The sequence below is a fragment of the Passer domesticus genome, chromosome 10 (assembly GCF_036417665.1).
Source record: "Passer domesticus isolate bPasDom1 chromosome 10, bPasDom1.hap1, whole genome shotgun sequence".
NCBI classification, from domain to species: Eukaryota; Metazoa; Chordata; class Aves; order Passeriformes; family Passeridae; genus Passer; species Passer domesticus.
The window spans coordinates 31,877,381-31,905,025 of NC_087483.1; the positions used below are offsets into that span (position 1 = coordinate 31,877,381).

A 27,645-nucleotide genomic window follows, 5' to 3' on the forward strand; every position below is an offset into this window, starting at 1 on the left:
TGTGTATAGTGTTCTCCTGCTTCCTGGCACCATAAGAGCCTAGACATCACAGTGACCCCCCAGAGCAAGAGCCAAGGAGAGCAAAGCTCACACGGGAGCACTGCAAGCACCCATGTCACACAAGGTCATAAAATGCTTTCCAAACCTGTCTTCAAGCTTGCATTTACCTGGCAAGTCCAGGATATTTTCCTCCCCTGCAAATACCCCTCCAGATCCTGTGCACACCTCCAAAATCCAGCAAATATCTCCCACCCCTGGGTGGCTGTCACTCACACCAAGTAGTCCTTTTTAAAAGGAAAGAGTTACTTTCCTCTGCATTGAACTATACTGCATATTTCCCAGGCTGGGCTGGGACTGCAAACAAGATAACACTGCAAAGAAAACTTCTGAACTGCACAAGAAAACAAAGGCTTAGTAGCGGAGAAACTGCTTCACTTTGAAAAACTCAAATACTTAAACACTTCTTGGTAAAGTAATTCAAAAATGCAACACTGGCCCGAGAGGAGAAAAGCCAGTGCTTCTCCCCAGGCAGCTGTGTGAGCCAGAGCTCTGTCTGTATGTGGGAGTGAGTAGCTCTGCTCAGTCTGCTAGCAGAAAAACAACAGAAAGTGATCTGCTGGAAGCTGTCTCCACACACAGGCACGCGGACACACAGGCACGCACACACAGAGCTTTGATATGTGGCTCTGACTCAATTACAACTGGCAAACACAAGGGCTAGATATGCCTGAGAACGATGCTTGACAAAACTATATCCCACAAAAGAGAACTTGGTTTCCCAGAGTAAAATAAAGCAGATAGTGGCCACATCTGGATTTCTTCTCACTCTCACATCACTCTGCATTTCCTGCTTAGAACTGGGATCTCCCCAAGAGAGGCTTTTCTTGTGGTATTTCTAGCTGGGACTGGATGCACCACAAATCTCCTGAGAAGGTCTTTCCTTCCAAGATTCATGAGCTGGAGGCCCATGAAGCACAGATAGTTCAGGGAAGTGATTGACTGTGTGGATGCTTTCCAAGCTCTCAGCCTTTTGGGGGGTCCAGTAGCACTCACAGTGACAGGGGGTCCCCTCTCACTCCCTTCCCATAGCATGGACACTTGTCATCACAACTGTCTGGAAAGCTCCTCACTCCAAAACATCACAAGGGAGACAAGAAGTCCCAGTGGGTCTGCCAAGCAGACAGGGCTTGGGGCTGCCTGGCTGCTTCAGGCCCTGCAGCAGGAACTCAAAGCAGCTGGTAATACACCAAGAGCAGAGGACACCACCAAATCACCCACCTGCTGGTTTCCATTGCCAGGGGACACCAGCTTTGCTCTGTGCTGGGAGGTGAGCAAAGTCCAGTGGGAGCCTCAGACCTTCCTTTGCAGGAAAAAAATCCTCAGGTCAACACGAGCTCTTCAATCCAGTCAATTGTGGTCCAATCCACCTCCATAGCACACATACCCCACTCTGCTGGCCTCTGGGTTTTCTGAAAAGGTGAAGAAAAAGCACTTTCAACAGCGTTTAGTTGATTGTGGGATACTTAGATCTCAGTTCCCTACTCATAAAAACAAGAGGGAGAGAGAAGCAGCATCATTTCCCAGCTTCCTGTGGATCTTGTGAAGATTAATGCATTAAAAAACAAAGTGTGTCAAGATTGTCCATAGGAAAAGCAAGTTAGGTCAGTGTAGCACTGAGGAGGAGTGTATTTCAACACAAGGCTTGTTTATTTCATGTTGTTACTGTCCAAGGGAGGTTTGAAGGTTCAAATTAAAGCAGAACAAATGCAACTCTCTCTGTGCTCCAGAGGGGACTGCACAGTGTGTGGGTATCTAGGAATGCTCTCAGGAACAGGAGGTTTGGAAACTATTGTGAAAACTGTGCTCAAGAAGAAGCAAAACCTACTGAATTCCCCAAGGAGACTTCACCACTCAGAACCACTCAGAGCTCTCCTTGTGGACAGGGTCTGGTGGTTTCAGACTTCTCTGCTCTTTGACCCAAATGCAAAGACTGGAGCCGCATAGTCTGAAAGGGCTCAGCCACCAGGTGTCAGATGTGTCCCCCCTCTGCCTTGGTCTGTTGTGGCTTCAGGGTAGCTCACACTGAACCCCCCAAACTCAGCAGGCACCTCCTGGCACAAACCTCCTGCAGAGTTAGGTTAGAGACCCCTTTGTACTATAACCCCACTCCTCAAGCACACAGCCCCCCTTCCTTCCACTTGATGAACCTCCAAACCTGAAGGTTTGCATGTCTGCCTGTCCTGGAGGAAATCTCACTCTCACAGTGTGTTTTGGCACAGTATGCACTGCCCAGGGTCACATCACATGGGGACTGTGGTTTTGTATTTTAGCACAGGACAGTGAGGCTTCCAGGACCTCTCCTTTTCACATGAGGCAGCCACTATTCCAGAAGTGTGGAGCCAGCTGGGAGCTGAATGCCCTCCAGTTCAATCTGCAGCACCATGCTACATGTTTATTTTCCTTCTGCACCCATGAGATGCACATTCCTGAAAGAGGACATTTCTCTCCAGGCAAGTTAACACTCTATGTTTGGGCCTCCTTCAACTGACCAAAAAAAAAAAGCACCAAAAATTCATGTCCACCATTTCTCAGGCTCTATTAGGAAATGTTTACCATTATCATGAGCCTGTCTGAAGAAAAGTGAGCTATTTCTATTTAAGCAGTGTGACAGGCTGGGGTGATGCTGGACCTGCATGTGCTAGGTGAAATCGCATGAATGCTTCCCCTGCTCCTCTCTTTCTTTTACTAGATACCACCCATTTCAAACCATATTCCCCAAAATCAATCAGTAAAAGGTCATAAAATATCCACAGATGTCAAAAAAGAGTGCCACCAGTGCCTGGCACACAGTGGCTGGTGATGAGCAGGACACAGTGTTTGCTGGGTGGCACCTGTTACCTGCTCAGAACCCTGGTCACCCCCCAACTCTTCCCCAGCCCTCTGCAGTGACACCTCTCTTACCTTTGGGTCTGCTGGAGTCTTGGCTAAAACAGAGGTCTTCAGTTTTATATAACCCCCCCTCTTTCTTGCTGAGCTGAGAAACTGGAGGATTTTCAGCCAAGCTCTTCTCTACCACCTAGTGGGAAACAGAATTTTTCCTGTCATGCTGAGCAGAGCAGAGCAGGATCTCTGGTGTGATCCCGAGCAAGCCCTTTGCAGCCCATGTCCACTGAGGATATCCCAGGGGCCCCAAAGGCCAGGGCAGCCCCAGAAATGGTTTCTTTCCTGACTCTCAGCAGCACCCTGGCTTAGGGGCAAGAAAGACTTGTTGGGAGAAGTTGTCCCCTCCACAATTACAAACTGTCCAAGCCTATTTTCCAGTTGATCACCAATAAAAAGGGCACCTAAATTTGCATCTCAGTGCCTCTCAGTGCAGCACCCACATACACATAAAGCTGAATTTCCCCTTTGTGCTTTCCTGCCTCCATCCACCCCAGATGAGGTTTGTGCACGACCCACAAGGCCCCTGCAGAGCTGTGCTGGACCCCACAGCACCTGAGCGCCAGCTGCCGGTGTCCGGCCCCGTGGCGATGCTCGCAGGAGCGGGGCTCTGGCCAAACTCCAGCGCAGGTAATTGCAGCCTGTGCACTCAAATTCCGCCTGCAGATGCAGCCGCCTTCATTTCCTGTCCTGAGCTGTGGGGTAGTGTTGCAGCGTGTTGCTAAACAGCTGCCACGCGCTACCCAGAGGCGCTTGTGCTTCGGCAGTGGGTGGGTTTGGCATGCTCAAGGATGCTGAGAGAGCAGCAACAAGGGCACTAGCTTAGGCTGCTGCTTGCCTCTCCACCTCCCCAGCATGGCTTAGGCATTGCTGGCTCTCTCTGCTCTTTCTCACGGGGCTGAAATCTGGACAACACCTTCCCCTTTTCTGGTAAGCAAGCACCCATGGGGAAAGCTCGGCTTTCTTCCAGCAGCTGCCGGATGGGAGGAGGCAAAGGGTTAATTCCACCAGTGAGGGAGGGTTCTCCTGGCAAACTGGAGACCCCTGTGAGTTTTATGGGGAGGGCTCATGGGGGCGGAGGGACACGGCAGGGGGAAGAGAATTTGCTTTATGGCTTTGACAGGAACTCCCATCATGGTATAATTATGGAAGCGAGAAGTCTGTGTGTAATGAAGACCATATGCCGTGTTAAAACACACATGCACAAATATTAGGCTCCCGTGAGGCCTGTGGGGGAGCTGGGGAGGGGATTAGGAAGGGGTGGGGGACCCAGCCCTCCCCCGAGTTCTCCTTACAAATCCTCCAGCCCAGCCACAGCCAGGGCAGTGGGGATGTGGAGCAGCTGAGGAGTCCAAACATGGCTTGTTTGGGGTAAGAAACATCCGGTTTAAATAGCATTGGGTGGAAGGAAGAACCTCAGTGCCAAAAAAACAGGGCTTCTCCCTACATTGCTTCAGACAGCCTGAGAGCAAGGTTTCCTTCAGCAATAATTTTTCTCCAGCTCCTGCTATGATTTTTCCCTTTCCTTTCAAACTATGCCCTCACTGCTCTTCCCTCAGTGGAAAACATCTGCACACAGCTGCCTGTGGAGGCGACCAGCCCTCCTCCTCGCCTGATCCAGCTGTGCTGGCGGAGCAGCGGGAGCCACACAGCATCCCCAAGCAGCTCCTGGGCTGGGGAAGATGACTTCAGCAAGTACCAAGGCCACCCAGCTGCTGTTTGAAGTCCCCGTGCCATCCTCTCCATCGCCCTGCCTGCGCTTTATAATGTGCAGCTTTCTTGGCTGTGGCATATTAATCTCTCCTTTCCTGATCTCACATGTCTTCTGCTTCACATCTCCCACTCGCTGTCTTTATGGGTCCTTTTGGCTTTCTGAGGTTCTTTCCTCCTTTGCTGGTGACACGTTTCCAAGATTACTTTGCTGCTCACTTTCTGCATCGGTCACCCTGCAGGTCCCTGTGACTCTCATGCCCAGCAGCACACACTCACCTCAGCACGCCCAAGTGCCCACCACACCCCCCAGGGAGCCATTCTCCATGTTAACCTTCACAGGGATGGACAGAAGCTGTCCTTCACGAGTCTTAAATCCACCTACTATGTCCATCCCCCCCCACCCTTGTCCATTCTTCTCCCTGCTGATGGGACAGACTCTGGCCTGGAGCAGATGATCCTGGTTTTCTCTGCTCTGGATCATTTTCTCCTTGCTGGTGGTGGCTTAACTGGGAGTCCCTAGCAGCCAGCCTAGTTTGCTCTTCCAACTATTTTGCCAGCAAAACAGGAGCTGTTGTTGCTGTGTAGCAGGGCTGGAGGTGAGAGCTGTGCAGGAGGTGCTGTGGGCAGCGATGCTGCTCTCCTTGCCAAGCAGCATCAAGGGTGTCCAGCTGCAGGCTGGGATAAGCAGGGCAATGCAAGGCTATGGGAAAGCAAAACTGATTAGCTCAACATTAGCTCTCCTTGCACCAAAGGAGGGAAAAACACATCCCTTTGCATCTCTGGTAGAAAAGAGAGGTGACAGGAAAAATTCCATTCCCTGTGGAAGAAATACCAAGTGCAGCAGAGGATTATTTCAACTAGTTTCACTGGGACTGGCAACATGCAGGAGAAGAGAGCCCATAATTTGTAATTTTTTTAATCTTTCATACCACCTCCATTTAAAATACTCTTTTAATTCATTTATACATATAGTATTGTCTGTCCTCCTAAAAAAAAAAAAAAATAGCTGCTTTCCACCACCCATAGGTACACTACAAAAACAGGGAGGCACAACTCCCACAGCACTACCAGGCAGTATTAGAAGGTCATCCACTCCAGGAGGGAAGTGCCTGCATTTCCCAGGCATGAAAAGGGAATCCCTCCAAGACTACAGCACAGAAAATGCCTAGATGAACACTGCTGCCAAATGCACACTCATTTTAGGATGTATCTGTCCTGCTCACTTTATTATTATATTATTCTTCCCTCTCGTTTCCCACCTGCATCTGCTCTGAGGCAAAGCAATCATGAGCATTCAGTGTCAGCAGCAAAATTTTTAATTGTTGCTCTGATTAGAAGTATCACTGACCATGGTGGTTAGAAGTTGCTGATACTCAGGACTCATCTTCCTCAACACTCACTACCCACATGCAGCACATCCTCCCCTCCCTTCTCACCTGGTGAGAAGCAGAGCCATCCCCCGACAGGCCCATCTAGCCCAGCTGTGATACCCTGAATTCGCCAGGTCTCCTGCAAACTTTTACATCCATTCTTACAGGGGAGAGCTGCCACGTGGAGGTGAGTCCCAGGTGTAGTGCCATGGCCTCCCTGTGCTGGGGACAGCAGGGCAAGGAGCAGCCTCTTCCCTTGGCAGTGTCTGCTGCGATCCGCGATTCCCGTCATGCACAGTGTGTCATTTCCCATGAGTACCTGCCTGCTCCTGCCATCTGCCATGATTTATAGAAAATGGGCAGTGATTAATAGCCCAGTCAATGCCGAGTGAAGCCATTTTCTTTCATTTACCTGCTCCCTGACCTCTCTGCACAGTCCCAGACAGGGGCTGGGAAAGTGTATTAATCATGCACTTAAAATATATTTAAAAGGAGAGATTGGCTGGGAGCTCGGTGGTATTTATGGAGTAATTTTCTACAGAGGATGCAAGCTAATTGCCAGATAAAACAAATGGGCTCTTTGAAATGGAAATGAGTCACTTGGAGGTACTAGATGTTTGGTCCTTGAGTGATGCCCCAAACCCACACTCCTCCTGGGGCTCTCTTTCACCTACCTGAGTCCAAGTCCAGTGGCAGCTGCAGCTCTCAGACAAAAAGGATGGGGCATGCCACACCAACTCGAAGTGTGAGCATGGTGCTAAGAGATCCTTGGCACCAGAGAGGTCTGTGCTCCCACTGTAGCATGGTCACAGCACTGGGGCAGAGGCTGCAGGGGTACAGAGAGATCCTGCCAGGCTACAGTCCCCCTGAAGAGTTCCTGCAACAGAGAAAGGCTGTTTGGGGAAAAGACTTTGATTTCTTATGGCATGGGCTGCATTACTAGAGCACATGGTGGCATTTGTCCCCTCTCTGGACCCACAATATTAACAGCCAGTAGGCAAGCTCCAGACCATCTCCCCAGACACAAGGCAGGCTCTCTACACCATCTTTTATGAGCTCCAAGTAGCAGAACTGGGGGTCCTCGTCCCTCAGCAGAAGCAGATCACTTTTTGGGTGGTAAACATCAGTGTCCCTTGCTTCCCCCAAGCTCAGAACTTGAGCCCATGCTCACCTCTATCCTCTGTGGCACAGAGCCATGGTGCCACCTCTGGAATGGCATCCCCCAGAGTCTCAGAGCGGGTGAGGCTGGGAGGGACCACATTGGGTCACCTGGTCAAACCACCCTGCTCAAGCAAGGCCACCCTAGAGCCACATGGCACAGAATCTTCTCCAGACAGTTCTGGAGTATCTCCAGTGAGGGACACCCCACAATCTCTCTGGGTAGCCTTTTCCAGTGCTCGGTCACTGCACAGTAAGGAAGTTCTTGCTTGTGTTCATTTTCTTTCCTTGTGTTACAGCCTCGGGGCAGCACCATGTGCACTGTGTTCTGTCCAGTTTTGCATGACCTCCCAGAAAACGCTGCTGTGCCATGGGCCCCCCAGGACAGCTGGGGTTGATAGCAATAAAAAAGAAAATCCCCTGTCAAGCTGAACAAAATTATTGAATTATTCTCACCAGCCGGAGACCAAAGGTTTGTTGACAACTTAATTAACTGTGTTTGTAATGAATTTTTGGCCACATGCAACAGACTAATTATCAAAGCAAACATTAATCTCTTTCTAGGTACATCAAAGTATTGAGAGCACAAAACATTTACATGAGTCTCAGATAAAATTCTTTGCGCTAATTCTAACATAATTAAAAATATGTTGGAGCTAAGGTAATTATGCAAGGTGCTTATGTGACATAACAATGTAATACAAGATGGTGCTTATTTTTACCTAGAGTCAATCAGTAAAGTTCTCAAACAAGTGTGATGTCTTTTAAATGTATTTTCAAGAAAAAGGAAACAGCACCACTTTTGAGCTCAGTTAAAGCCCACTAAGGCTGGATGAGATAAGAACCTACATTATTGTACTATCTGAGCTGTTCCCAGCAATAACTAGACAGGAGTAAAATTGGTGAGTTTTAAAAGGATCTTGCAGCATTTCCAGCTGTCTCTGCGCAATAAGTGATGGTTTGCTTTTCTTTACTTCAAAGTGCTGGTCTGAATTTGATGCCTGAGAGGTGGAGCAGACTGTGTCCACCCATTATTTCCTAAGGGATGCCCTTCCCAAGAACAGGCTGCATGAAAGCAAAAGAGAAGAGCAGAAGGGAAAGGGACCTGTCACATTTTCTGGGATGAGCTGTGGCTGGACACCTCCTTGCTCTGGAGGGGGAGGCACTATGCAACAAGGCAAAAGTGGCTTTTCCAGATATCCCCATGGCTGTGGAAACAACCTGGCCACAGTGAGCTCAGCACCTGCTGCACGTGTCACCAAACAACTGCCTGCAGCGCACCAGATGAGCCTCTGCAGGAGAAAATGACCACAGGGCAAGGTCATTCCCAGGTCCCACCTGCCATCTGTGCTGAGAGTCATTTCTACTGTCACAGGAGGTGACCTAGTTTCAGGCAGCAGGTCCCAGAGATGGTACCCTGCATCCTCCACCATGACCTCCTGTCCCTGGGACCAGCACACCTGCACTGCTGTCACCGAGGGCCTCGTGGTGTGAGCCATGCACAGAGTCCATGGTGACCCAGAAAATCCTTCAGCTGATGAGGATGCAAAAAAAAAAAAATTTATATGCTGCCTTAGATCTGTGTCACAGAACTGCAGAGACATGGTTCCAGAGGTCCCTGACTTGCTTCATCCCTGATGTGGGTGTGCATATCTGCCTGATGCTCTGACCCATCAGGATGGATCTCCAGCACTGGAGGTGAACAGTTTGTCACTTTATGCTGGTACTCCCCTTAGAAATTTGTGAACATTTCTCACTTGTGTGTGATCCTGCCCTGCCCACTGGTGATGGGCAGAGGTGGAAACCTTCATGGGCACAGAAGTCTCGTGGATGTCATGGGCATCTCCCAGGATGTCCATCCGCCACCTGATCCCCCTCCTGACCCACAACAAGCAGGGTCATCTCCATGTGGGTTGTACTGGGCTAGAGCCTTCAGCAGCAGATAAAAACTGCCCATTCTTAACAGAGCAGGGGGTTCAGCTCCCTCGTGTCCCACCACACTGGGTAAACCAGCAGCAAGGCCCCAGGGGCTTGTGCTCCAGCACCATCCAGTAGCTGCACCCCGTCCCAACACCATCCCCACCGCAGATGTCAGGACACATGTTCCTGTTTTAAAACCAGCTCCTTCCCATGGCCTTTGGAGACATTTGCTGGAGGAAAGGCTGCCTTTGAACAGATTTTTGCCTAGGTTTCACTTCATTAATCACATCAATTCTTGACACAAAGCACTGAGGACTTGCTGGGGGTGCAAGGCCAGAGAGCAGGGTCATGTCGAGTGGCTCCAAGGGGCTGTCCAGTGTCATTCCCACAGACACACAGCCTTGAGGAACATGTTAAGCTTTTAGCCTGATTTGCAGACTTAAAAAAAATTAACAGGTAAGTTTGGAGCAACAACGCATAACTTTTCTAATACCAGCTTGTGTTACTGTTCAAAAGACAACTACCTTTACACCAAGAAAAAGAGAGCAACATCACAGCTCAAGGTCCTCAAAAGGTGACAGAGCTATAGAGAGACTATCTGAATTTCTTCCATGTTGGTGGGGCTTAGCCGACAGTTACTCAGGAGACAGCCCTGCTCTTTGGCCTTACCAGTAACTAGTCAGCTAATTGCCCTGATGAAGCTGAGGGTGGGACAGAAGAAAGCCTGGTCATTAAATCTGTGCGCAGGAGAGAGCTGTAGCAGCCTTTCCTCTCCCTGACTCTCTGGCCAAACAGTTTTGGCATTTGTTCAATGTTTGAGTGGTGAAGCCAAGTCTAAACACTTGACAGGCTCCAGTGCAGTGCTGCTCCTCAAAGTCCAATTGCCCAAAAGACAACTCTCACGTTCCTCAAGTTTCTGAGCAGCTTTGTGTCTGGGGTTTTCTTAAAACCTTCAAAGCTCCTGCAGGATTAGTGCTTGGCTTAACCTCTGGCAGAATTGACAGAGGCTTTAGGAGCTGGAAAGACTTCAGGACTTTGTCCTTGCCCTCTCAGCAGAGGCCAGAACCTTTATATTCAGGTCACCTCCCAGCCACAGAGCTGCTGGGGGTGCTCTCTAGTAAGAGCCTGCAGAGATAGGAGAGGAGTAGTGTGCAGATGTTACCCTCAACATCTGGAGCAGCTGAGATAAAAATACAGCTGTGGAGGGAGGCAAGCTTTTGAAGTACAGGGGAAAGCAGAAAACATTGGCTAGGGGACTGGCAGGCTACAGTCTGGTATGAATATCTCGTGCTCAGGTTGGCCTCAACAAAAAGGCATAATAATTTCCATTAGTTGTCCAAAGACATTTGTGACAGCTGTTCAGCACACTGTTCTTCAGCTGCTTGCAAAAGGGAGTGCCATCACTGAGCAGCTCCACATAGTTTTTAGGGGTCTTTTAATCCTGACAAAACTCTCTCAAGATTAGGGGATGTTAGCCCCATTTTAGTAATGGGAAACAGAGAGAGCTCAGGTGTCTAAAGGGCTTTTAGCACTGGCATAGAGGAAATTACTCAGCATCAGTGGAAAAGGTGCATGGACAGCCCTCTATATTTTAAGAAGTTATAATAACTCCAAAATCTGGACCAGAGCATGGAGACGGGTAATTTTAAAATGTATGTTTGTAATCTTTTCAACATTATCTTTCCAAGTTATGAATAATAAAGATTGGGAATTAAACACACTCCTGACATTTTCCCACTCTTTAACAGGGAAGTGATCTGAAAATCTGGTGGGAGAAGGGCTTGTAAAAAAATGAAATTCAAGAAAAAATAAATCCATTAACATTTTCCACTTCACAGCTACAAAGACTTTTGGCCTTTTCTCAGAGGAAAACAATCTCACATTATTCCCAAATTATCACTCCCGTCACCCTGAAAACCATGGGATTTGTTTATATGACTAAAAACTACAAGATTGCAAACTGGGGGAGAAGAAGGTCTGGTTCCAGCCTCTACAGTCCCTGTCACCAGCTGTCCCCCTTTTGAGGCCATACATGAAAAAAAAGATTTTAAAAAAAGGGGTCAGGGTGGGCTTCCCAAGCAGGATGGACCAGACACTGCATCTCTGGATCCCAAGAAAATTCTCAGGGCAGTAGTCAGCCATCTGCAGGTTCTGAGAATGCCCTGGACCCCTTACCTCCAACCTTCTCAAAGCCACAAAGTGCTGAGCACACCAAAAGCTGCCCTGGGGTCGGGAAAGATCTTGGCGGGCTGGGAGCAAGACTTGGACTTTCCCTTCCAGCTGAATCAGGCCTAAAACTTTTCTGCCAGCTGCAGAACAAAAGTAAGAATTTTACTCACAATTCCTTAAGCCCCTTGTGGTGAGCGGGCAATCCCAAGGCTAATCCCAGCTGCCAGAGGAAAAGCCGCAGCCGCGCTCCGGGATGCGCCCAGCGACAGCAGATGGAGCTGCGCGACCGCGAGAGGGACCGGCACCGCTCCGGGGGCTCGGGACACCGGGACAGCCGGGAATTTCTGCTCCGTGCGGCCTTCTGAAGGGCTCCTTCCTTGTCACAAAGAAAGGAAAGGGGAAATGAAAGGCAAAAGGCAAAGGAAAAAAGGGAAAAAAAAAAAGAAAAGAAAAAAAAGGGGAAAAAAAAAAAAGAAAAAAAGGGGAAAAAAATAGGAAAAAAAGAAAAAGAGAAAAAAAGGGGAAAAAAGGGAAAAAAGGGAAAAAAGGGAAAAAAAAAAGGGAAAAAAGGGAAAAAAGGGGAAAAAGGGGAAAAAGGGAAAAAAGGGAAAAAAGGGAAAAAAGGGAAAAAAGGGAAAAAGGAAAAAAAGGAAAAAAAGGAAAAAAAGGAAAAAAAGGAAAAAAAAGGAAAAAAAAGGAAAAAAAAGGAAAAAAAAGGAAAAAAAAGGAAAAAAAGGAATGTTTGCTTCTGAACGAGGTTGGGAGAGGGCAGAGCCTGCTGTTTTTTCCAGAAAAGACGGATGCTCTGAGGCTGGGATGTGGTGTTTGGCTCCCGGCCCCACTGCCACCACAGACTTCATCTGCAGCCTTGCCTGCATCACTCAGGGAAACACCATTTTCCAGGGAACTCAGGTAATCACCAAGCAAACGGACTCTGGAGCATCCCAGGTCCTACTCCCCACTTCCCCTGTCAGCCCCCCAGGACAGCCACCATCCTAACAGCTCCTACAAAAGCTTTCCAAGGTCAGAAATGTCCTTCTGCTTGTAACCAAAAGGCAAAGCCACAGCTTACCCAGGGAATTTGGGGATTCCTGGGGGCTGCCCCCCAGGGCATAGTTAGAGTTTGCCAGCTCTGAGCCCCCTGAACAAAGAGCTCTGGTGCTGGCCCCAGTGGGTGTTCCCAGAGGTGCTTCTTTAGACCCTTGCTTTGGCAGGTTATAAAACTCCCTTACAAAGAAAGTGATTACAATTAAGTGAGGTTTTATAGATGTGGAGTGCTCTTTGATGGTGTTTGGCTCACAGGAAATAATAAAAAAAAAAGAATGATGCAAGTGTGCCAGGGCCAGCAAGGCTAGGCTGACCTTGCAAGAGATTCATTCATCTCCCCCACTACATGCTCAACACACCAGCACCTCTGGTTGTGAGTAATTTTATAGAAGAATAAAGCAATAACTGAAGTGTAATAAGCTCACACACAGCTCTCCTTAGCTTAATTTTTAACTGTGAGAGTGACAATCAACCAGCAGAACAAAACATCTAGGGGAAGGTGGGTGGATTTGACCCAGATTTTAACTGTTGATCCCTCAACAGATCAGATCCATGTCCTCTTGTGGGATTTTTCAGGGGTGGCAAACTCAGTTTCTGGGGCAGGCCTGGCTGACACCGTAGTATCTGACATGGGCATACATAAAACATTTTTAAAAGAAGCCCATTTAAAGATAAGCTGTATGCATGCTGTTAGATTTAACTCACTGCTTCTGCACTAACTGCAGTGCAGTTACATGTACACTATGCTGAGCTCTCACACCAGCCTAAGAGCCTCAGCACAGGGCTGGTCCCAGCCTGAGCTATCACAGCAGCCCTGCACACCCTGGCAAGCTTGGATGAAGCTGTTCCTCAGGCCAGGCCCAGGCCATCCCAATTATCATCTAATTTATGGGCTAGGGCAGCCGAAATGAGACAAGGTTTTTGCTCAAGGCACATGTGAGCCAACATATGATTGCAATGGCTCCTTCTCACATTCACATCTCTGGAGTGCTTCTGCTACACAGCAACAGTAGGGAACTGGCTGTTTTCTCCACGAGCATAACCACAGCCTGACATTGCACGAAACACGTAGGAACAAAAATAAAAGCATGTTCTAACCATGCTGCAGCTATTGTTCTTCCACAGGATTTTCATCTCGTGGCAATTTCTGAGGGAGTTGAAGTCTTTGTGGTTTCTTGCATTTGGGGAGAAGAGAAGATCAAAGCACAACACCCTCTGAGATCTGGCCTGGGTGACACTGTCCCCAGATGACTTGGTGTCGTGTGACATTGTGTCCTGCAAAACAGGCTTTAACAAGGCAAGGCACACAAGTGGCTCGGTGCTGGCTGCCCCACCGTGGGGATGAGCAGCAGCACAAGGTGGGTGGAGGCACCTGAGCCCTCCATGGGGTGTGGCAGAAGGGACAGCTGTGTCCGGAGCGAGGGCAACACAATGTCCTAAAAATCCCATCCTTTGAGACTTCTACACTGCTGCATCCCAGTACTCTCTGCCCCGGGACAGGCAACTCCTTCACACCCCGGGTCAGCTCCCACTCACCAAGAAAGAAAGATTTTTAAAAGTTTATTGAGGGAAAACAGCCTGGGAAGTTGTGGGTTTTCAGGGATATCTCACCCTGCCTTGCCCACCCCACAACTGTAGCCTCCTGCACTTCCAGCACACTGCCCTGCAAGGCACCAAGAAACCTGACCCAAAATCAGCACTGATTACAGCAGGGAGTTGGACCAGAGACCTCCTGAGGTCCTTCCAGCCTGACTTACCATGCAATGCTACTTCTGTGTGCCACAGGAGGTCATCCCAGGCCAGCACTGCCTCTTCCTATGCGCTGCCTTTAGGGCTAAAGCATTTGGTGCTCCAAACCTTGACCCAGAGGCAATGCAGGCAGATTTCTCCTGATGTTTAGCCCTTCAGCCAGCTCAGCTGGTACAGATCACTGCCTGTGCTGGCACAGGATCTAGAAGAGTCCATGCATCACAGCTGACTCAAACCCAGCCTTCCCAGGATTTCTTCCATTTGAGCCAAACCAGAACAAACCCACATGCCCCAGAAACATTTTGCTACAATCAACCAAGATGATGCAGAAAATCCAGGGCTTAACTACTGAACCCCTGTTAAGTTGCAAGGCTGAGGCCTGAGGGAACAGACATGAAAACCCTTCATACAGCAGCCTCAAGAGGCAAAGCAGAACTTTGAGCCTGGGAACTTTGATCACTTTGGTAAACAAGCAGGCAGGGATTGGGAGACTGGAGAAGGACTCCTCCAACATCCTGGTCTGCCTATAAAATGAAAGAATAGGGTGTACTTTTAAGAACTTTGCATGTTTTATGACATTATTGTCTGTAAACCTTCCTAGTTTCCTTAGCAATCAGAAAACCGACGCCTTTAATAGAAAACGCAGTGTACTTGCCACAAGAGCAGAGAATGAAGATTGGTCTCCTATGCAAATAGTTCCATTATAATCAAGCACAAACACTGGAAAAGGTCAGGTTCCCAAAAGGATGTATGTTTACATTATAAATAAGGAACTGGGAAACAGGAACAATATGATAGCTTTACTACATGGGAGCTGTGACTTGTAAAGGTAAGCTGCAGTTTCACAAGGGGGCTCAAGGTGTGACAAACTCCCAGTGGTGGCACTGTGCTGCCTTTTTTTCTTTTTCTTCTTTTTTTTTTTTTTTTTTTTTGTGAAAAACTGCAAAAAGTCTTATTCTTTTCCACAAAATCACGATGCTGAATCCCAGAAAAGGTGGCAGGGGTTTTTATTTGGATTTCTCTTGGGTGTTTTCTTAGTTGACCTGAAATCAGCACAAACAAGTCTGAAGAAAGCAGAATTTGTCACATAAATTCTTCACTGAAGATAAAATTGTATCAAAGATGGGTCCACATTCTCAGGTATGAGGTGAAATCAGTTCCTTGTAACTATTTTTTAACTCCTTTTGGTCCCCAGGCATGGTTTGTTAGTACAGCCTGGCTTTAAGTCATTTGAGCTTTCTTGGAGTAACAAAATCAAAACCACTAAATATTTTACTATTTATAAGTAATCTGTTACAGGCAAATAATGGAGGCCTACTATAGCTTTGAATTAATGTATAACTTAAATAATGGCTAGCCTAGTGCTGGTTTACATCCAGGAAGGCTTTAGGCAAAAGCAAGGCCTGATGGGGATGGTTGAGTAATACAACAGAAAGAAAGAAAGCCTAACATAAGAAGGGAAGCAAGCCCAGTAGAGTTACAAATGTAAGACAAGAAATACATAAAGAAATATAAGAAAGCTTGCTATAAACAGACAAAAATTTCCCTCTGTCACCTCCCAAGGGGTTTTGAGGGCTGCAGGCTGAGCAGAGAATGCAGCTCGCAGCTCCCAGCTGCAGGAAGAGGTCGAGGCTGGAGATGATGTGTCACAAACACCGTGTAGGTGTAGAGCACTCATCTCAAGAAACATTGAAATGAGCTCAAGTGCCCAGCAGTGAGCCATGACTGCTCTGCCCTCAGAGCACAGGAGCAGCACTCTCCCACACGCACTCCAACACGCCCACTGGGAGTGGGCGCTCCCACACACAAAGCTGTACCCAGATTCCTCCTGTCCCACCATCCGTGCTCAGCTCCTCAAAAACAGAGATCTTTCAGGAATGTTGTATCTGTAACAACTTATCCTGAGGAAGGCAGGAAAACCCCTCCCACAGGACATGGAGGGCCCTGTGCAGGCGTGTGTGCGGCCTGCCCCTGCCCAGCAGGTGGGATGTTGGCAGCTCCCTGTGGTTCAACATGCTTTGCAGGGCAAGACAGGGAGTGATAATGCATGATTCATTTTATCAGCGTATTTTCAAACTTCATTTTCAAAGTATTTTCCAAACACCATTTTACAGGTGGAAAAACTGAAAGAGAAACCAAAAAGCTTCATTTTTTATATACTTCACTTTTGATATTTTGATATAAATTGGATGTGTTTACGGATTTCAGTATTTCTTTGGAAAAAAATTCATGTGAGGAAAAACTGCATGTAAGCAGTATCAAGTGACAGAAGGAGCCCTCATGAGTCGGTGCCTCTAACTCCTGAATCAACTCCCCTACCCCCAATTAATCAGCATAATCACCAAATTTCCAGCTCACTAAAATCACATTAAGCATTGCAAACTTTCATGAGCACTTCCAAAGCTGAATATAATTTCCACTTCCAAACAAACAGAACCAGACATACAGTGCCTCCTGCCTACGGCCAAACTACCAACAACATTGTTCTTTTACCTCCCCTAAACAGTTCAGGGCATTTTAAGCTTCTGGAGAGTTTTGGCCCAGCTATGTCCCTGCTCCCAAATGCATGTTCACCTTGTAGCTCAGAGTGACTGCACAGGTAAAAGGACACAGATCCACATTCCAGCAAGGCTCTGAGCCTGCCTCCTCTCCCCACACACAGCTGAGGTTTCAGCTTTCCCTGGGACAGGCAGGGATCAGCTGCATCGGGCACTTTGGAGCAGACTGGTTCTTTGCCCAGACGCAAATGTCAGAAAGGGAGGGAGCACACACAGACCAAAACCTGCTTATTGGAAATATAGGGTGGTGGGACAGACCTGTGAATGCAGGAAAACTCAAGCATTGAAAGTACCCACAAGAAGAAAAGGGATGGCCTGGGGGGGCTGAGTAATCTTTTCTCCTCGGAGTCTGAAGGAGAACAGTCAGACAGGCACAAACAATCTGGCTCCAGCTGAAAGAGGGATTAAGGACTGCTTCCACGAGGAAGGACCACCAGTAAATTCAAAGAGATTCAGCAAGGATCACAGAGAAGGAGCTAGGTCACTTGGACTCTGTGATCTTTGTGAGTCCCATCCAACTCAGGATATTCTGACTGACAGCAGTTGTTTACTATGGGATCACACAAACTTCAGCAGGGCTCTGTTTACTTCTCCTCCTCTCCCACACATCACCTAACACTGCTGTGCAGCATTTAGCAGCTGCCATCCCAGACCCCAGGAGGTGGCTGCTCACCAGCAGGGTGAATATCTGCACACAGCACATTAAATGCACAGTGTCTGTCTGTGCATTAACCACTGCTCCAGGCTGGCTGCAGAGTGACATCTGTGTGACACTCAGCGCCAGTGCTGCACAACCATTTGAGAAGCTTGAATGAAGAAAAGGCACAGATGTTTTCCAAAATCCTTCAGGACATTCTGACTGTTACCAACAGCTGGGCAGGCTTTCCCATGGTAACATCACAGCAGACAGTAATGCAGAAGTAAAGGAAGAGCTGGGGTCTGAGCTGAGCTGCCAGCATTCCAGCGAGTATTGTTATTTCTGTAAGGAGCACAAATGCAGATGCTGTTTCTGAGCAGAGTAGAATCCTTCCCCACCAATTCTTTACTCAGAGCTTGAATTTTCTACTGTCTCTCCCATAATAAATGAAGTTATTTGTGTGATTTTTGCTACTGTATCAATAGCCTCTTAAGAAAAAAAAAATAATATATATATATATATAAAGAAGGGCAGGCTTAGGTGCCTCTTGCACCCAGATCTCTGTCTGGCTGCAGTCATTTGGTCTCCACATGTAGTGGGAGATGCACAGGATCCACAGTCCATGGTGGGCCCTGTGCCACACAGAGACTGGGGGTGCTGCAGTCAGGATCCCTCTGGGAAGCCCGCGGAGGGGAATCCTTTGCATGTGCATTATAGTCACAGGTGCAAAGCCATTCTACAAATGCTAATCTTGTTTTCTCACACCCTGTCTCTCCATCACACAGACAAAGGCTTGCCAAGATCAGTGTGTTTGCTGAAATGAACAGAGACCTCAAAAAACTTCCCAGCAGCCACACAATACCAGAGGACCAAAGTGACCCCTCTCAAACAGGTCTTCAGCATTCCCAGAAATGCACACTGTTTTGCCACATCTTTGAACAAGTTTGTTTCAGAGGTGTGCAGAGGAAGGAGGGGCAGGTACTAATGGGGCTAGCTCTGTGCTCGAAGAGATGTAATTAAAGAGTGAAAGCCAAATTACATCTCAGTGCCACGTATTAACACAATGTATTCAAAAGCTGCCGTTTTACCAAGAGAAAAACAAAACAAAACAAATGTACTTGTAGCAATAGAAACCTGTATTGTCACATTACCACAGCTTCTTTCCAACTAAGAAAAAAGCATCGTAGCAAGTCAGTGCAGAAGAAAGCTTTCGTTTGGTTTTGGGTTTTTTTTGTATTTAAACCTGTTTTGCAAACAAATAAAAATAGGAGATTGGTTGGATTTGTTGGAGAATAACATTGGGGAACTCAGAGCTACACACTGCATCTGAAAGTCACTCTGTACTTTTCTTTCCTCCTCTTCTTCAACTGCTGTCAGGCCCTATAGACTGCATCTTAATACAAATATTCATTTATCATTAATACAAATATTTAATCTACATATCGAGCTAGAACCTAGGAGTCCTCCATCACAGGCAGTGTTCTCACTGGGATTGGTGCTGTGGAAATGTGGAAGCACAGGCTAGTTCCTGATCACATTCGAGGTGAAAGCTGTCCAACATGAAAAGCTCTGTGGACCACTCAGTGCCTATGAAACAGAGTCAGAAATAACCTGTATTCTTTCTCTCTAGTCCATAAGATCCACAGGTTGAGAACATAGGTCCAGCCACCAGAGTCGCTTTTCTGGCCATGCCACGTCCCTCTGAGGTTTGGTCCACTGTCCAAAGTGCTTCTACTCTCTGTTTTAATTGAGAAAAATGCAGAGAGCGCCCCAGGCTCCGTTTGTACCAACCTGCAAAGCAATTCAGTTACAGTTTAACTTCTGCTTGAAAATGAGGTCAAGAGGTGAAGCCTACAAGTCAAGGAGAAGTCCTCCAGCAAGCATATAGTTATTGGGTGCACCACATAAAATCAGCTATGCCATCTCTGAGCACAACCTTATGATTCATCACGTGCACAAGTCTTTGCGATCTGTTGAAGACAGCTATTGTCCCTGGAAATACCAGCTAAAGTGGGTAAGAATGTGATGACTTCATTGTGTTCATTAGGTGCTTTCTCTGACCATATGTGGTACTGGGCAGCACAAATTTTGACCCAAAAGAAGCCAAACTGGCACATCAAAGCTTGCAGGGCTCTGTAAGCCCTCAGCTCAAAGCCATCACTTGCTTTCATTCTGCCGGGGCTTTTGGAATTCTAAAAATCTCCTCAAGCATGCAAAATACAACTTTACAGACTGTGACATCCCTCTCTATATTCTCTACAAGCAGGGAATGCCTTGTTTCCTCTCACAAGTCTCAGAACACAACATTCAGGCAGAAAATCACAGAAGACCTCAGACAAGACCCCAGAGAGCTTAGGCAGAGAGGCACCTGCTGTTGGCTTCTTGAAGGGGAAAGGCACCATGAGTGACATTTCCTAAAGCGGGGCACTGAGCAGAGAAAAGCACAGTACCCACTACCCTGGAAGGACCTGGGTAGAAGTGAAGCAAGCAGATGTGGTGGTACTTCCACAGGACTCCATCCAGCAAGGGATATGTGCTGTCCTTGTTCAGCTGACAAGGGGACATCAAAAATGCTGAAGCTGTGAGTCAAGGCTTCATCTTTTATCTGATCTCACACTTCTGTCATGTCACTCAATATCTTAACACAATCTCGAGCTTTTCTTGGTAAACATTTCCACAGAGCAGCCGTGGTATGTGCTAACTCTTTCCATTTGCCCTTTGTATTTCTCAGGGTTGCAGGCGATTTCCCATTCAGCCAGGCTGAGGAAGCTCCCCTGAGGATTTCACCAAGCAGAGCATGCTTTTCTCCCTTTCCCTGTGGTGATGGTTCTGCCCTGCCCTTCCTGTCCCTCAGCCCAGCTGGACAAGCCAGTCAGACTCCAGTCAACCTCCCTTGCCCCCTGCACATCACCTTCCAGCATTTACCAAGGCACAACAAAAGTGCATTTCTCCAGAAAAACTCTGCCTGACCCAACCTGCCCATGAATCCTTCTCAGAACCCATCTTCCAAGTTGGGTGGAGGTATTTCAGTAGGCTTGCAATGTTCATGTGGCCTTAACCCACAAGGTTGCAGAATGAGCCAACAATCCTTTGTATTTTCTGAGATCCATGGAAAAAATGGGGATTTGACAATTATATCTGGATTTTTTACAAGATAATTCTGCGTCTTTGAAGAACTACTGAGCTTGGGAATTAGCTGTCAATCTAAATAACATTTAACTGGAAGATTTCTCTCTCCACCCATCTCCAAACATCTGGGCAGAACTTCAGCTGATGTAAATCTGTGTAGCTGCGCTCAGTTACTCCAGCTGAGAACCTGGCACATCTTACAGTTCTTCCAATATTAAAAACACATTCTCTTTTTATGTAAGCACAAATTTTTATGTGATGTTCTTTGCACAATTTTGTGCTTTTTTGGTGCAGATTAGTGTCCCCCCAAAGAGATGGGTAAGTAAAATGGTTGCAGCACTCAAGCTTTATTCAGTCCCTAGGTTCTCTGTTTCTTCTTATTCTTGTTTGCATCATTGTTTTAATGATGTGAAGGGTACATGAAAAAATCCATGTATGGTAAAGGAACTGATGAAAGACCAAAAGCTGTTTACAGATGAAATGCAAAGTACTTAGTGGAGTTAATACCAGCAGAGCCAAATAAAGCCAGTTGAGTTAAATGGGTGTCATTCTTGAGTTGAGAAACAGATTTTGTACATTTCTAAATCTTATGTGCCAGGTCACTGCACTGGAATATATCCACAACCATTGAAATAATAGTTATAAGCTCATTTACATCAGAAGATGAACTGGACACTTATCTATATATGGAAATGTATTCATCTCCCTGAGATTGCCCCACAAATTTATCTTTAGACTTGGGTCGAATGAAACTGAATTTAGAAGCTCTGTGTCACTGTAACACCTGAGTTGCTCAAAGGATAAAATCCAAGCTCTAATAGTCTTTTGCAGCATTCCTGCCCTGTAGTCGTGCAGGGCATGACTGCAGTTCACTGCTTTTTGCAGTGTTTGATGGCCATCCCTTGAATACGAGGGCAGACTTGCTTGATGACTTCTGAATCCTGACTGAAGTACATCACTGTTTTTCACTATGGTTGCTGAAACAGCTGCATGTTAACTACTACATAAATCTCCTATTTCCCCCAAACACAGACAGTTTGGAATCTTCTTCTGTGTGACTATAGAGTTTTTCCTTCCCATCAGTCACACTGGATAAGTTATTAAAAACAGTGCTTTTAATAAATCCCAGAAAGCTATGTATTTCCTGTACATGCCTAGCTAGAAAAAAGGCTCCCTTTCAGCAGTGCAACATACAAACCTTCCATCATCTGCCAGAAAAACTATACCTGTACTCAAAGCATCAGAAGTGAGAGAACTAAAAGAAGAACCTGTGCATATTTCCTGAACCAACCAACCTCCAGCTGCTTCAGAAAATTTACTAGGAATGAGATTTCTACGCATTTTAAAGCCCACAGGACTCCTCTGTCAGCATTAGAAAAAAATCTTATTGCAAAATCCCTCTCCATCTTGTCTTGTCTGCCTACAGAATGAGCTGGCTAAGAGACACAGTTTACTTGGTTTGTCACAACATCTGGAAGTCATAGTGACACATCCAAGCAAGTGAGGGTTGGAGACCAGCAAGCTATGGACAGAATGAGCATGTCTGGCAGACCCTTTCCCAGACACCATAGTGTCACGAGGGGAGATAAAGGGAGCCCAACAGGGAAATGCAGGTGCAAGAAAAGGGTAATGCAGGTACACTCATCTTCATCATGTCAAAGGGCCCGACTTCAATTTGTGCTCAGAAGGAGAGATGAAAGTTCATACTGATCAATATGTTCATTTCTGGGCAGGAGGTTAAGGGAAAATAGAGAAATGCTGTTAGGAACAATTAGAGAGATAATAACTCCTCAGCTTTATTTTTAACTCATCATTTGAGTTAAAGAATGGTCCTCTCAGCTGGCAGACTTCACTACCCTCGTAGTAGTGATGGTTGCCATGAAATTACTGATGACAACATCACACCTTGCAAATAAAGCTCTGTTTGTACATGGCATTTCTTACATAAAGGCTACCAACTGTCTATATTTTCATAGTGCCTCTTTTCCCAGCTCAGCATCACACCATGTGAAATGCTCCAACTTAAGCATCATCCCAATGCATCAGCACCAGCATGAACTGCAGTTCTCATGTGTTTTTATCCATATTGCATGTTTTAGGTAATATTTTTGTTCTTGCCTGTAACTGTAACCCTGTTGTGGGAAAAGTACCTCATTTGTATAGGTCTTAAGAAAGTTTATTATTGTTTATAAAGTGTCAATATCAGCTCCTAAAAGCTAGACAGGCAACCTGTCTGCAGTGCAGACAAGTAGCACTGCCCATGTGTATTCTGCTGATCCTATTTCTTCCCAAGACTACTATGTTCTGGTAGGGAATAATTTTAATTTTTCATACCCAGAGGAAGCAAGGAGTGGTTGTAAAGGCAGATATGGGCCCACAGCATATGACCCAAATTGCAAACTGCAGAAATTTTAAGGGCATCTCTCCATGGCAGTTACCCATGTCTAGTTATTGCACTGAATTGAATTTAGGTTTCATTTAAGAAGCCCACCTGGAATTGAATGAGTCCAAGGATCTCAGCCTATATACTAAAATAGTCAAAGAGCAAGTACTGCACAAAATGCAATAAATTCTTTTGGTCAGACAGCCAACAGACTGGTCTTGATTTGACCCAAATTTTTGTAGAGCTTTGTTGCAAACACCATGCAGATATTTAATTTGTTTTTACCCTTGGCTGTTATCATCTCTCTGGAGCTGGCTCAGGCAGAACCAAGTCAGTTGGTTCCAGTCTAACCTATCACAGGGAGAGAAAGAAGGAGGGACCACTGATTTGCACTGCTAAGCAAAGCCAGACTTTCTATCACCATCTGCCCTGCTCTTTTGCTAGATGACTTTTTTTTTAAAGCATAGTTAGAAAGAAAAAAAATACATACCCACTCAGCCTGCCTCTACTACATAGCTGCCCTAATCAAAGGTTAAAAATGAACTCGGGCCAATGAGATGGAAATAGAGAATAAACACGCAGAAGCATCTGAGATTTACTACTCAGATAGGACTATTTTCCATAGGATTTGACTAAGAATTCCTGGCAGAGGAATGGAAGGCAAACCTCTGTCCTTTGAATGGAATGGGGATTTTCAGGTCTTTCTCTGGCTGAGTAAGTGCAGGCATGTGCAGCTTTCTGTGGATTTGAGCAGATGTAAATACCATATTCAGCAGTAAAAGGTTCAACGTAAGCTTGCTGCTTTCAGAGGTTCTGAGATTTAAACAAAGCCCATAAGGCAGCAGGGGCCTTCCTTGACTCAAATGCCTGGTCCCAAAGCCTAGGGAAGCAGCATGTCACCTGAGTATGGATGATCTCCTCATTCTGAGAGTTTTCACTGAAATTCACTAAAAAGTTTGCAAGAAATGTTGCAATAATTAGGGGCAAAAGGTGAAAATTTCCTTTACTGTCCTTCATTTCAGCTAAACAACTTCAGACCTGAGTGAATTCCAGTTCTGCAGCTCAAATCCTCAGGAGATGTGTCTCAGCAGTCACAGACACTTGTATATAGCTCCCAGTATAAGGCAAACCTGTTTTTATGCAAGAACAGTTGTCATTAGAGCAGTTCCCAGTCTGGGAACACCACACATCCCTAATTGGCATGTCATACAGACAGGACATCCTTAATTAAACCCCATATAATTATGCCACTCCAGGCACCTGAGTGAGATCTCTGCAAGGTGTTCTAAGAGATGTGGATGTACCCATCTCCCCCCAGGGAGGTGTGGGTGCCTCCAAAAACCCTGCCTGGCACAGACTGATCTCATTGCCACACACTTTCAAAGAGGAGAGGCATCCTCTGACTCAGCCAGCCACATGCACTATGAAAGATTTCCTTGAAGCACAAGAGACCAAGTCCTCAACTGGCCTTGACTGGTACTAATGGTATTACCAGTGACTGGTATTGACTGGTGAGATCCAGTAACATCATCCATTTATCTAACCCAGTTAGACAAAGTTCAGTATATTCCTTGGGACTGCATCATGCTTGGCAATATGCCCCCTGTTCTATATGGGCTCTCAACCAGCACAACCCATGTTGGATGGAGGAGATTTCCAGCCAGAGCATTGTTAGGAGTTTGGGATTTGGAGGTGGCTCAGCAGGTGAAACCTCCCATATGACCTCAGTTCACAGCAGTGGTCAAAAGCAGAGCTGTGCATGCTGGCTGTGCCTGAGAAAATCCAGAACAAACTGCAAACAAGCCAGACCTTGCTGAGCTCAGCAAAGGGAGGCTGTGGCTCAGACTTCCACAGTGCACTTTCTATCTGGCCATCTTGGTGCATCAAGTAAAGAGAGGGTGAGAGGGAGAAACTTCTTGAATGCTTTTGATTGAGCCATGAGGAATCTTTCACTTATTACCTCTTTCTCTCAACATATCTAAATTCTTAATATGGCTGATCCTATCAAGTTGCTCAATGGGGTAAAGAAACCTCCTATTTTCATGACATGGTTGCATCACAGATTCACAATGTCATCTTGAAAGCATTCAACATCCTAATTCTTTATCCATGCACCCAGATTTCTACTTAGCAACCTAAATTCATTGTGACATTTCATCCCAATTGACTACTTATTTTCAGGCCTGCTGAGTCAAACATGGAAGTAAATATCCCTTTGAGCCTACTTGCAGATGGCTTATCCCTTACCCAAGGTGGATCCATCTAGCTTCAGTGGGCCATGCAGGAAAAAACCCAGGCAGAAAATCTCATGTTCCCACATCTGGATTCCTGCACAAAGAAAAGTCCTCACCTGTAGAAAGCTTAATCTGGTTTTTCCTGGGGGTATGTTTCCATCCAAGAGCCATGCAAACAGCTGAAGAACAAGCTGCTGTACCTCCTGTGCCCACCTTCCATCCTAAGCATGCAAGTCCATCTCTTGCTCCTGGCATTTTGCATCAAGCGAAGGTGAGGACAGAGGCAGAATTCTGCTTTTACTGCACCTCTGCACACACACAGCAAACTCCATGAATGCCATGAGCACTCAGTCTCCTCCCTTCTCCACCATATTTTGACAGAATTTTGGGAATTGTTTAAATGCAAGACAACTACTTGAACTTCATACCAACAAGCACAACCAAGGATTATTTAACACCAGCATGGGCATAAGTCACCTACAACAAACACCACACCTTCACTAATTGTTTGATGACCAGCTTCTGTTCAGGTCTGTGTCCTCAGAGACATCTTTGTGTTGCTCTGTAGTGTGTTTACACTGAAGTGAGGAGCTTTTGTCCTTATCAGTGTGCTGTGCTAAATAATCTTCTTGTAGCATTGCTTTTTTTGCAATTTTTTTGTTTGTAACAGAAATTCAATAGTCACAGGCATTATGAAAACAAGAGTGAGTGAAAACCATGATCCAAGAAGCACTACAGTTACAATCTGCTGTAAGGAAGCAATGACCTGAACAATCTCTTTCAATTTTAGTGTAAATATTTAAATTTGCATGAGTAGTAAGTCTTCACATACTGCACGCAGCAACATTTTTGGGTGAAACTAGGGCAGGAAGAATATGGCCATAGACTCCTGAGGAATATACAACACCCATGTTTACCCCAAAATATTTGTCTATCCATAATGCCTACTTTCTACTAAGATTGCAGGCTTTTGGATAGACAGAGATCAACCTTTTGTTACGCCACAATATTTTCTTTGCTGTCAGCCTAGCAGATCTTTCTACATGATTAGGAATCCTGACAGAAGGAAAAAAAACCTTCAGTGTATGTCAAAGTATCTGATAAAGGAAGTCAGTGTCACAGTTCCTGGTTGACAGAGGGGGAAATCTGAGAAGGAGAGGTCATGCCTGTCCTGGTTTGAGAGAGCAGGTTTGAGCAGCACAGGCTCCTGCCTGCTCTTCTGTGCTTAGCTCCAGAAAACCAGTTGGCTTTGCCTGGGGGCACAATAAGCTGCTGTGTGTGCCTGAGTGGGTGAGATCATGCCTGCCCTGGATGATGCCTCAGGCACAGGTCACTGGCTGCTTGAACAGCAAATGAGAATGGCCCCGAGACACACATTGCCAAGCAGAGTGCTCAGACATCCCACAGACCACTTCTCAAAGCTGGGAGAGGGACTCCAGGTTCCAGGCCGTGTTCTGTCTATATCCTTCAGTTTTCCAGTCAACAGGCATTTAAAATATCTCCCAGCTAATTTAGAGAAATTTTCTTTTCAAGGTACTGATATCCAATCTGAGGACAAAGGTTCTTTAGCAGCAAAGACATGGTCAGAATATCCAGCACATGTGATAGTGACATTTTTATCAATACCCTGAGTGACATACTGAGTGCAAAGCAGGGGATGGGCGCTAAGAGGGCAAGGATAACTTGCAGAAGGTCTCTAATTCTCTGTAAAGCCAACCCTCAAGATATGTGTACTCTGGAACAATGGGATTTAGAAGAACAACTAGGATTTACAAAAAAGCTTTTTCTTCTCCTTGTTTTGTAAAGATATCATGCCTAACACTGTTGCATGTGCTACAGTACTCAAAGGAAAAAACTGGGCTGTAGTATAACACATTCCAAGTGCTTAAAAAGGGCAAAGACATCTGCAAAAGGTAAAGTCTGATGTTTAAACACCATCATTTATGTGTTCTGATAGGAATTCTGACCTGACAGAGATAGAGTACTTGTTCCAGCTTCAAGCAATGTTCTTTAGATAAGTGTCTGCTGGATATGCTACAAAGAATTGCTCTAATCATAATGACCGTGGATTTTCTGTGCAGACTTTGAAGGCATATAAAAAGTCAGATGTAACCAGACTTCAGTCCCACCTGTGCTAGTGGATAGAACAAAGGTATCAGGGCTACTAAGAAACTAATTCTATAACAAAGCAGGTATTTCACACCAGTCAGGTCCTGTTTCCTCAATACAAGGTGCTAGAAATGTGTCTATAATAATGTCAGATGTAGTACAGGACTTGAAAGTTCATTTGGTGTGAACACCTTTTATTCCTTGTATAGGTCCTCTCCTTGGATGAATCACTCTGAACAAGAAGTCCTAATCACCCTGCCCAAATCAGATAATGCTCTTCACCAGGCTACAACCACATGTTAGCTCTTTCCCACACTGAATTAATCAAACTGCTAGTGATTCACCCACTACTGTAACTGCTACAAGTCAAGGGTAGAGCTTACTCTGACTTAATTCAATATCCAAGAAAAAAAAAAAAAAAAGAAGAAAATCCCAGGTTGGAAGGACAGTTATCAGGACAACATTCACTTAATTAGAACAAAACTAACTACATTTTACTGTAAGAAATTAGTCTTTTTGCTGCTTCACC

The 27,645-nt window shown here is 46.1% G+C and overlaps 1 long non-coding RNA gene across 5 annotated transcripts in view; it reads right to left on the reverse strand.

The window, feature by feature from the left end:
* The window catches only part of LOC135309095 (uncharacterized), a 42,936-nt gene that overhangs the window by 12,877 nt on the left and 2,414 nt on the right, over positions 1-27,645 (reverse strand). For 3 of the 5 annotated variants that reach the window (XR_010369403.1, XR_010369402.1, XR_010369404.1), the window contains exons 3-5: positions 6,698-6,900; positions 2,962-3,076; positions 1,279-1,469 (exon numbers count right to left, since the gene is read on the reverse strand). This is a non-coding gene — a long non-coding RNA (uncharacterized LOC135309095). Of the gene's footprint in view, positions 1-1,278; positions 1,470-2,961; positions 3,077-6,089; positions 6,360-6,697; positions 6,901-18,221; positions 19,053-27,645 lie in introns of those variants that run through there. The other 2 variants (XR_010369401.1, XR_010369400.1) reach the window with 2 other exon arrangements.